A 12,240-nucleotide genomic window follows, 5' to 3' on the forward strand; every position below is an offset into this window, starting at 1 on the left:
AAATGATAAATAGCTCTTCGCTTATGGCAACTATGATCCTCAAATATGTCCCAATCAAATAAATCAACACCCTTCAGATTTCCCTATTTTTTTCCTTTTAAGATAAGCAGTGTCCACATGTTTTTGGTTCTGGGCATCTCCTTGCATCTTTTATTTTCTTTCTAGTTTACTATGGCCTTTCTTCGGTAAGAGCCTCTGCTTACTTGGACTTCAGTTGTCCATATTGGAGGACACACGGCCGGATTCCCCATCTGCTATACATCAACCGTGTATTCCTCGTGTTGAGAAAGACACTATCAACCAGACTGCAGTTTAACCCCTCGATTTTAAATTGTTGCAAGCACTCATTCGTTTTCCAACAGTTAACCATGTAAGTGTTTTTTGGTTTCATTGCATTTGAAATGCTTTTTTTCTACTGTTTGTTACATATACTGTTAAATCTGTATTCTAATTTTTAAATATATGATGCCCTGATTATATCCCATATTAACAGAACACCACTCAAAGGCACCCCTGAGGAAAAAGCTTCAGAGTCTTCAAAACGCGTCGGGTTTTGGACTTTGAATAATGTGGTTGGTTACTGTTATGGTATCAATGTCCTATGCTTGCAATGGTTTTTAACCTTAATTCTTTTGTCTACAATTTTTGTTCAATAAAAATATATTATTCGACTATTTCGATTCTCTATCACTTTGTGCCTAAAAAATCCCACCCCAGGGGAACTTCCCATTTTTTCCAGTAAATCTGTGTGGGGCGATTGGCAAGTGGTTAATCTGCAGCTGTTGTCATTTTTTGAAAATGCAATGCAATATGGCTACCTGTAGCTGTTCTGTACACTGTATACTGACCACACCCCAGAAACATAATTTCCTGCTTGTGTGATTGGCTTACCAAGTTTCCCAGAAGTCTGCCTAAGATAAAAGTCAGATTTTTGGCATCCCCTGCAACAAAAATGTCATTTTTTGGTGAGATACTCCCAAAAGAAACATGTCTAAAGGGATGCAGACCCTGTTGTTTTCCTCATTAGAGCCCTGCAGCTGCCACAGCTGATAGACAATTATGAAACCACTCCCAATAGACTGCACTCTATACACAGTTGTAACAACTGCACTCTTTGTGCTACTTACTTTTGAACTCTGTACATTACAACCCCAATTCCAAAAAAGATGGAAGGCCGTGTAAAACCTACAAAAAAAACTAAATGCAATGCAGTAGAGAATAGAAGGCATATTAAATGTTTTAACTGAGAAAATGTACAATTTTAAGAAAAAAATAAGGTAATTTTGAAATTGATGGCAGCAACACATCTCAAAAAGTTGCATTATTTTTTCTTTGTTGCGTTAATGTCTCGGAATCCCGCTGAAGGCAGATGAATCATGGTTATTAGCAACGTGTCCGTCAAAAGGCCGCCACCCTCATTAACAACCACCCTTTATTGAATAAATAATTTCATTCGGATGCTTCTAACATTCAAATGAAACAAATTAATTGGCAGGGCAGGGGGCTTATCAGAATCTGGAAGCACTATTTAACAAGAGGGCCCCCAGATCCCCACTCCCTCATATGTAAAGTATGGTACCCATTTGCTAACAAAGTGTCAAAAAGCAGTGACGTTCTTCTAGGGCATTGTTTTTGTTTTTTTTGTTTCTTGGTTTTAATAAAGGACTTGTCAAAACCTGTCTTTGTGTTTTTATTTATTTTTGACGCTTTTTTTGGTAAATTAGTGGGGATACAATTTACCCCACACATGGGGTGGGATCTGGGGGCCATTGTTAAAGGGGGCTTCTAAATTTCAATAAGCCCCCCAACTACAGACTCCTATAACCACCATCCAGGGCTGTGGGGAGGAAGCCCTTGTCCCCATCAATGGGGGGGGGGGGAGTCACCCCCCCCCAATGTTGAGGGAATGTGGCCTGGTATGGTTCCAGAGGGACCATGAACCTGGTATGGATTTTGGGGGGACCCCATGCTGTTTTTTTTAATGCCATTCCAAACAAGTTGGACTGGTGTTACAGTCTTCTCATGTCAGTTAAACCTATAAAAGAAAAGGAGATATGTTATTAGATCAGTTATGGAGAACGAACAGCTACAAAAGCATCCAGCCCTCTGCTGTTGTGGCTCTAATTATGTGGTTGTGTTCTTTTGCTACAGAAGGGAACAGGTCTTTTATATATTAATAGTTACATTGGTTAGCGCAAGCTGTAATGGCTGAGCTAGGCTTAAGGTAAATGTTATTAATTATGATATTTGATGTTTTCTCTCAGTAAATGTAATTATTAGGTTATTTATAAATCAATAAAAAAAGACCATGGCCAAATTTAAATTCATAATTGTGTGTATCTTTTTTTATTTTTTATTATTACATTATATTATTATTATTATTATTATTAATAAGATATTTATTGGTTTAATTTGTATGGTCCCAAATAAACTGCTTGAATAGCTTTTTTTAAAAGGTACGTTACAGCTATCACAGTTAATAACCTTTTCTAATATACCTATTGATACTGTCAGATTTCTATTATCATTTCCTACTATCGTGTGACAATACTATCTATGGTAGCATTGTCACCCAACATTGCGCACTCCTATATACAGACTGCAGCAGCCATGCCTGCACATAAAGTGTTTGCAAGCTTCCATTGGCACTTTGCACCCCAGGAGTGTTTGACAGAGGAACCTGGGACTTGCAGTCAGAAAGCTGACAGTGATATCTTCAGCGTTCATGACCCTATCCTGCTGCATCCCTGCCCCACCCCTGACCTGCAGACTGGAGGAGGGAAGCATAGTGATCACATGGCTGCTAACTGAAGTTGACAAAATAGGTCTTTGTTAAGTTTTTTTCATTGAATAAAATCACATTTAAATGTCTCCACTGCATGATGAGTCAAGGGCCCACAGATGCTTTAAGCTGTTAAAAGAGCTGCAAAAGTTAGCAGATCTGCCAATTGCATAATAAGACCTGTTAGCTGTGACAAGAACACACAGCAGGGAAAAACATCCTGTGCCTGTATATTATCAGTACACAAAGTATTAGAGGGTTACTAGAGATACATCTGCAAATATTCCAAAAAACTAGTAACCAGATTTTGTCTGTATGTGTGTTTGGCAGTATCTCAAATCATGCTATACACAAGCTGCAATTAACACCCCTTCCCTCTTGTGATAAGCATGTATCTAAAAAAAATTTTAATGTGACTTTTTCTTTCAAGTCTATCCCTATGGAACATTTTAATGTTAAGCAAAACACATCGAGAAAGATCAACAGACAACCGCCAGAGATGAATTTCTTACTGCTCATTTGAATAGGACAAGTTGATATTTTCGGCAGCCCATTTACAGCTTATTAAACTCATAAATAAACTGCAGAATCCACAGTTAGGTGGTTAAGCTTGCTGGAATCTCCGTTTTTCTTCTCCGAACACCACACACCTTGAAGTTATTGGTGCCGTGATGCCTGAACACACAGCTGTTCCCCCCAGGGACCTTTTTTTTTTTTTTTTCACTCCATTACCTCAACCAATCCCAAGCAGCTTCCCCAACTAATTCTTGCTTGTTGGACTTGTATCATTGTCTTCTTGAGCAGATAATGCAACTCTCCAGAGATAAACAGATCTATGTAATAGCTAGTACTGTATCACTGCTTATCAGGAATTAGAGGCTTCTGTCTGAAGAACATTTTTCTTTGCTGGAAAAGGCCCAAAGTATTGATAAAATTAAATGCCAGCAATTTTTGTATGGTTGTAATGGTAATGGCTTGGTATAGCTTTCATGTAGACCAGGGATCCTCAAACTACGGCCCTCCAGCTGTTGAGGAACTGCACATCCCATGAGGCATTGTAAAACTCTGACCTTCACAGACATGACCAGGCATGATGGGAATTATAGTTCCTTAACAACTGGAGGGCCAAAGTTTGAAGACTCCTGATGTAGACAATATAAACCTGAGAGCCAATGTTATATGTGCTGCACAGATATAATGAATCATCCACTGCCTGCTTATATCTATTCAGTCTAGGGATTCAATAAAAATAAATCTGGAGAAATCTGGAGAAGAGACGCCTGAGAGGGGACATGATAACAATTTGTAAATACCTCAATGGTGATCTCAGCATAGAAAAAAAGCTATTCAGTCGAAAAGATTGCATGAGGACTCGAGGGCATACAATGCGATTAGAGGAGAAGCGTTTTAACCTCAGGAAACGCAGGGGGTTCTTTACTGTTAGGGCTACAGGATTGTGGAATTCTCTACCACAAGAGGTGGTCTCTGCGGTAAGTATGGTTGCTTTCAAAAGACTCTTGGACGTACATCTCAATGATCAGAACATTCAGGGGTATGGGAGATGATTACGGCCACACACACCTACACAGGTTGAACTGGATGGACTATTGTCTTTAATCAACCTTAACTACTATGTAACTATGAATAGCAAATGCAAATGATGCAAGTGTAATTCTGCAATAAGGTTTTACGCTGAGACACCAAAGCAATTTTGCAGATGAATAAAGTAGCATTTATTAAAATATGTGGTTCAGGACAAAGTATGGGTTCAAGACCATAGAAAAAGATGTGACTCCATGTGCCTGCTCAACTATTCTGTAGGGTGGTTGGGTTTTCCAGGATCCCTGGGTTTTCTAATATGAAAAAGGGTTTGCGTTTTTTATTTCTTGTAGAGTGGCTGAGTTTTCCAGGTTCCATTGGTTCCCTAATGTAAAAATTAAAAATAGTTTTCTTTTAAACCTTTCTGATCTCTTGTTGAGTGGCTGGGTTTTCCAGGATCTTCTCATATAAAAAAAAAAAAACAGTTTTAAACTCTAATCCACCTATTCTCCCATCACAATCCTCAGTTAAAAGTAAGACACGGAAACACAGGAGCTAGTCATTGTTAATATATATCAGATCTTTTCAAATTTTCCTGGATAATGGGGTGCTTTATAAGCAGTCAAAAATCTCTGCAGACAACTATAAGCACTTGAGATAAAAACTTTTATTAGATCATCGGGACATATAAGCGCAGCAAGAGAAATATCCACTACATTGGCGATGGCCATACATTTGCTGGGCGGTTACTTGGTTTTCTCAATGCACAGATCTTTGCATTACTTTCTATGTTGGACTGCACATACCAAGTAACTTTATTTGTGTTGGGTCTTTTTAATGTATAAGCTTTTGCCTTCATTTATTATAATGTATTATAATACAAAATTTTCATAGAGCCAACAGCTTGCACAGTGCATTAGATCTGAAGGATCCACTTGGATGAATGGTAAAATGTCTTCAATAGGGAGGGGCTGTGTGTTCGAGTCGAACATAAGTTGGACTCCAACATCAGCTGTTCGTGTGTTCGCTGAACACACGAACAAATGGGGCCCTCAGGGGGAAGTTCCCCTGCTGATAAGTGCCCCATATTACACTGTGCTCTTGCAGCGCATTTATTGCTGATGATTGGCCAAAGCATGCACCTGACCTGTATGGTTTGGCCAATCACAGCACAATGTACTGTCAGAGCCATGATTGGCCAAAGGTAGTGTGCCTTTGGCCAATCATGGCTCAGGGGCTAGGTCCACGCCCCACACTATATTAGACTGCTGCTTACACGGCAGCTGTGTATAGTGTGTGACAATGGAGATTAGGGAGGTAGTTAGTATATAGTGTGTTCAGTCAGATTAGTGAAGTCAGTGTAGTGTACAGGCATACCCCAATTTTTAAATGTAGAGATATGTTGTATTCCTGGGTCCCCTCTCGGTTCTCCCCAAGTTTGGTGTCCTTGTCACTTATGATTCGGTAGCAGTGCCATGTCAAGCTCACCAAGATTTCCCATAGATGCCAATGAGCACTGAAAGCTGATCTGGTCTGGGCAGGAAGGGGGTGAAAGTGCCCTGTATTTAAGACAGAATTAAAAAAAAAAAAAAAAACGATGTGGGGTCCCCTACATAATCTTTACCTGGCCCTTTGGGTCTGGTATAGATTTTAAGGGGAACTCCACAACAAAATTTAAATAAAAACTTTGTGGGGTCCCTCCCCCAAAACACATACCAGGCCCTTTTGGTCTGGTATGGATTTTAAGGGGAACTCCACGCCAAGATTTAAAAAAAAAAAACGGTGTGGGCCCTCCCAAAGAATCCATACCAGACCCTTTTTTAAACATGCAGCCTGGCAGGCCATGAAAGGGGGGGGGGGGGTAAGCGAGCGCCCCCCCCCCCATAAACCATGCCAGGCCCCCAGATCCTGCCCCCCACCTATGTGAATGAGTATTAGATACATCGTACCTATACCCATTCACCAAAAAAGTGTAAAAAAATGTAAAAACCACAGGAAACTGTTTTTGACAAGTTCTTTTTTAAAAAAGAAAAAAAAATAGTGTCCCTCGATGTAAATCCATTGTCAATCACGATGCCCGCCAGACCGGAAGGGCCCCCACAGTCCAGGGTTGTCAGGAAGAGGCCCTTTTCCCCAGCAACATGGGGATAAGATGCTTCGGGGTGGGGGGCCAAAGCACCCACCCCCCTCATGTGGAGGGCATGTGGCCTGGTATGGTTCAGGAGGGGGGCGCTCAGTTGCCCCCCACTCTTTCCTGACCTGCCAGGCTGTATGCTCAGATAAGGGTCTGGTATGGATTTTGGAGGGGACCCAATGCCGTTTTTTTTTTCTAGTTTTGGCATGGGGTTCCCCTCAAAATCCATAGCAGACCCGAAGGGCCTGGTATGGACTAGGGGGGAGACCCTACACCGTTTTTTATTTATTTTTTTATCTGTATTGCTGGGAGCCGGCAATACATTACAGCCGTGAGCAAGTATAACCGCTTGCCGACTGCCCACAGTAATAATACTGCAGCAGTGTGGCTCCCCTGCGTCGAGTCATGTAGTACTACGTGACTGGAGGGCGTGTGTTTCCGGCCCCGCATGTTTAGACACAGCGGGAGGCGGGCCGCGGGAGGAGAGGCGGCGATTGCCTTCCTCCCCCGATCATCCGGGAAATGGAGAGAAGACCTGCCTGCTTATGTAAACAAAGCAGGCGGATCTTCTGTGAGACAGGCAGGGACAGATCGTCAGTTTCAGCTAAGCTGAAACTGCGATCTGTCTGTGCCTGTCACAGAACCCCCCCCCCCCCACACACACACACACACAGTTAGTAAGCATATAGGCATACATTAACCCCTTGATCACCCACAGGGTTAACCCCTTCCCTGCCAATGGCATTATTACAGTAACAGTGCATATTTTTAGCACTGATTATTGTAGTAATGTCACTGGTACCCCCAAAAGTGTCAAACATGTCAGTTAGGGGTCCGATCTGTCCGCTGCAACGCCGCAGTCCCGCAAAAAAACGCAGATTGCCGCCATTACTAGTAAAAAAAAAAAATAATAACAATTACATAAATCTTTTCCGTAGTTGGTAGATGCAATAACTTTTGCGCAAACCAATCAAAATACGCCTATTGCGATTTTTTTTTTGTTTACCAAAAATATGTGGCAGAAAACAAATTGGCCTAAAATGTTAAAAAATTGTGTTCTTTTATTTTTTTTTTTTTTTTTGGGAATGTCGTATTGCAGAATGTGAAAAATGTTGTTTGGGAGTGTAATGGTTTGGAGTTGCATGAGTGCTGCCAGAACTGGGGAGCTACAGTTCATTAAGGGAACCATAAATGCCAACATGTACTGTGACATACTGAAGCAGAGCATGATCCCCTCCCTTCGGAGACTGGACCGCAGGGCAGTATTACAACATGATAACGACCCCAAACACACCTCCAAGATGACCACTGCCTCCTAAAGAAGCTGAGGGTAAAGGTGATGGAGTGGCCAAGCATGTCTCCAGACCTAAACCCTACTGAGCATCTGTGGGTCATCCTCAAAAGGAAGGTGGAAGAGTGCAAGGTCTCTAACATCCACCAGCTTTGTGATGTCGTCATGGAGGAGTGAAAGAGTACTCCAGCGGCAACCTGTGAAGCTCTGGTGAACTCCATGCCCAAGGGGGTTAAGACAGTGCTGGAACATAATGCTAGCCACACAAAATATTGGCACTTTAGGCCCAATTTGGACATTTTCACTTAGGGGTGTACTCACTTTTGTTGCCAGCAGTTTAGACATTAATAGCTGTGTGTTGAGTTATTTTGAGGGGACAGCAAATTTACACTGTTATGCAAGCTGTACACTCACTACTTTAGATTGTAGCAAAGTGAAATTTCTGCAGTGTTGTTAAATGAAAAGATATAATAAAATATTTACAAAAATGTGAGGGGTGTACTCACTTTTGTGAGATACTGTATTTAACTCTCTTTTCATAATAAAACAGGAAGCATTTCAACTGCCATTAGAAATAGTACCGATTAAATGTTCAAACTTGCAAGAGAGACATCTTCATAACAACAACACAAAAATACCTACTACTACTTTGCATTGCCCTACACTACTTTGTCTGCTGATATCATTTAGTTGTGCTCCCACTCACATGTAGGTAGAAACTTCAGCTTTAAGGAGGATGTAGCAGAATTATGTTTCAGAAACCGATCATGCATCTCTCTTTAGCTCATTGTGTCTGGGTTTTATCATTTTGTATTATTATTGTCCCTAAAGTAACTCTACTAACAGGTCATCAAGACATGTTTGTTTTTAGATTCCATTTCTAAAACCTCAGTTCCATGCAAAGTTGTCTTCTGCCCAGGAGCTAACTCAAAGTCCATTTGAAATGATTTCACTAAAGCTAACATAAAATGCTGAGGTGGCATGGAAATATGTATGCAGTCTCTTTCTGAAGTGACCGGGTCAAATAATATTGGGGTTGTCATAAAAATATGAAATCCATTATTACTTTCACACTGCATGGAACCATGTGCCTCATATTCCAGCATTATCCCTGAGCAGCCTTCGTAAACTGTGAGGTATAACTGAATGAGGAACCCACAGCACATATACCAGGGAAAGCTAGGACAAAGGAAAGTCCTGCAATTTCCCATTAAAACAGAATTCTCAAACCACTTCTCACAGAAATTAAATTCTTCATGGCAATGAGAGAGATATCAGCCCATGATACTTAAAATCTGACAGATCAGAATGTCTGGAGATTATAAAATAGGATTTTTATGAGAAAACATACAACCCTCAGTGATAGTTTTGCAGTGAACAATGCATGCCTGCCTCAAACTATATCCATTTTTTTTAGGGTTAAGAGACAACTACAGTCAATAGGTTTTATTAACTTCCTAAATTTTTTACTGTTCTAAGAGTATATTGTAATCTCAAATCTGCCTATTGAATCAATGAGCTAACAATGACAGATGGAAACCCCTATATAACGATGTGAGGAGTTTTGTTTCCTTAACCTTAAGGCTCCTTTCACACACTCCGTCCGTTGGACGGAGTCCGTTTTTCTCAGCGGGGGATCGAGCCGCCGATCCCACGCTGAGCAGCAGGAGGACAGCTGTGTCTCCGTGCTGTGTGCGGAGACACAGCTGTCAGTTCCCCATGCATCTCTATGGGGGAAATCGGATGGGAACGGACCGTCGGTCCGTTTTCATCTGATCCGATCCGCTGGACGGATGGAAAATAGGGTTTCCATCCGTCCAGATTTGACGGATCGGATCGGGTCGGATGTCAGCGGACATGTCTCCGCTGACATCCGATGCCCCATAGGAATGCATGGGGGGACCGTTCAGATCCGCCAAAAAAACGGACAGGCGGATCTGAACGGTCCGCCTGTGTGAAAGGGGCCTTAGTCCTTGACTGCCACTGGAATTTAAAGAATGTCTTTTGGCAGAAAAAACACTCACATAAAGAGTTTTTGTACAGGCATTTAGGAGCATTTAGTGTTTTTTTTTCTGCCAGGAAACCTCTCTCGAAGAGGCAAGACAGACGTTTTTGACAGTTTTTTTATCTGCCTCTAAACGCTGAGCTTACAATATGCCTCCAAATATCCTAATGTGCATGGACCCCTAGGATAACATTAGCTGCTTCTACAGGCAAAATGCTAAACCCCTCTAGAAGCAGCATTTTTAAGTAAAGGGTCCATGCACACTGGGGTTAAAAAAAAACTTGGCATAAAAATACCCTCATATAAAGCATTTTTTGTACAAAGTTTAGATGAGTTTAGGAAAATTTTGCATTTTTTCTGCCAGTAAGCTCCAATAAGAAACGCAAACCAGAAGGGTTTTGTTTCCTGTCTTTAAACGTTGAGCTCAAAATATGTCTTTAATCTAATAATGTATATAGACACACAGGATAACAATGAGTTGCTTCTACAGGCAGAGCACAAAACTCCTGTAGAAGCAGTGATTTTTAAGTCAGTGTGCATGAAGCCTTAAAGTAAAGTGGAAAGGGCAAGGGGGAGGATGATGACAACAACAACAACAGCCAACATATCTGCTTTTTCAGGACAAGGCACATGAGATGTTCCCAATATTTCCTCAAAGTACCAGGGAGTCCATTAATCTGAACTATGCAGGTCATATTGTTGAATAATTAGCACACACATCTTCCCATTAATAAAAGGGGAACTTAGTGCAGAACAACAGGATGATGCAATATTCCATTTTGACCAGAGTAATGCCTCGTACACACGCATCGATTATTGGCCGTGAATTTTCGGCCAACGTCCGATCGGCCGATTTTCGGCTTGTTAGTATGATGCCTCCGACAACTGACTCTGACTTTTCGGCCAAAAAAAATCTGGTGTGCAGGCTATAAAATTTTTGTTGGCCGTCAACACAACGGCCGATTTTCCATCAGTCAGTACAGATTTCGGCAGACAAAAATCTGATGAGCAAGACTGGGCATGCTCAGTGAAGAAAAAACACACGGAAAGTAAACCAGCACATGACATCACTTCTGAAGTAGATTTTTGTTGGCCGAGAAAATTCGTGTGCAGTCTAGGCACATTCCAACCAACACAACAACACTCTGGACAAAGTCGGACGATCGGTCGGCTGATAATCGTTGCGTGTGTACGAGGCATTAGGCTGAATCCTCCTCCCCAGCCTTTGTGAGTTCTTTCACTCATAGACTAGTTGATCACAGACTAGTTTCTCTATCTAGGGAAACAATGTGAGTGAACATTAGTCTCCATTAATATTCACTCAACTTGTTTCCCTGGGTAGAGTAAGTGACATGCTTTTACTAGAAATATTCAGTAAGCTGGACCCAAGGAGGCAAATGAGCTGGATGAAGGCACCAAGCACCTTAAATATGATAAGGATTCTAATGCAAGAGATGATGCTGGTAATGGGGAGGACATCATCAGGGGAGTAAGACCCACTAGGGGGTAAAAAGGAGGGTAATCAATATATTTGTTTCCATTGTATGTGTAAAGAGGATGGGAAAAATTAATGTAGGAGCAGCATCTTGAGGACAAAGATGACCTGGCAATTATCAGATAACAAGATGTGAAGTTTCCAGTGGGGGCAGAGAAAGTCTTAAACTCAGACAATTAGGCTAATAAGGCAGGATGCATAATTGCTTGTTATAAACTGATGTGTGTTATGGCCAGGAGGCAGATGGATTACTACTGGGAAGCCATAATGATGTTTGTAAAACTGAATCGCAACTTGATGGGCTGACGATGAGCAAATTGCCCACCATCACTGCTGCCACCACAATTAACACAACAACCAACGATGAAAACTGATCTGTTGCCTTGCCCTCTGCCACAATGTTCTGTTACCCTCTGCCAAAAGATATATAGGAATATATAAACTGTATATATATATATATATATATATATATATATATATATATATATATATACCGTATACAGGTGCATCTCATAAAATTAGAAAATCATCAAAAAGTTAATTTATTTCAGTGATTCAATTCAAAAAGTGAAACTCATATATTTTATATAGATTCGTTACACACAGAGTGATATATTTCAATAATTTCTTTTCATTTTCATGATTATGGCTTGCAGCTAGTAAAAAAAACAAAATTCAGTATCTCAGAAAATTAGAATATTACATAGGACCAATTAAAAAAAAGGATTTTTAATATAGAAATGTTGGCTTACTGAAAAGTATTTCTATGTACAGAATAGTATGCACACAATACTTGGTCGGGGCTCCTTTTGCATGAATGACTGCATCAATGCGGCATGGCATGGAGGCGATCAGCCTGTGGCACTGCTGGGGGTGATATGGAAGCCCAGGTTGCTTTTACAGTTGCTGTCAGCTCATCTGAATTGTTGGGTCAGGTGTCTCTCATCTTCCTCTTGACAATACTCCACAGATTGCTGTCCAATCAAGCATAGTG

This window comes from Pelophylax lessonae, assembly GCF_965119305.1.
Source record: "Pelophylax lessonae genome assembly, chromosome: 4".
Taxonomy (NCBI): Eukaryota; Metazoa; Chordata; class Amphibia; order Anura; family Ranidae; genus Pelophylax; species Pelophylax lessonae.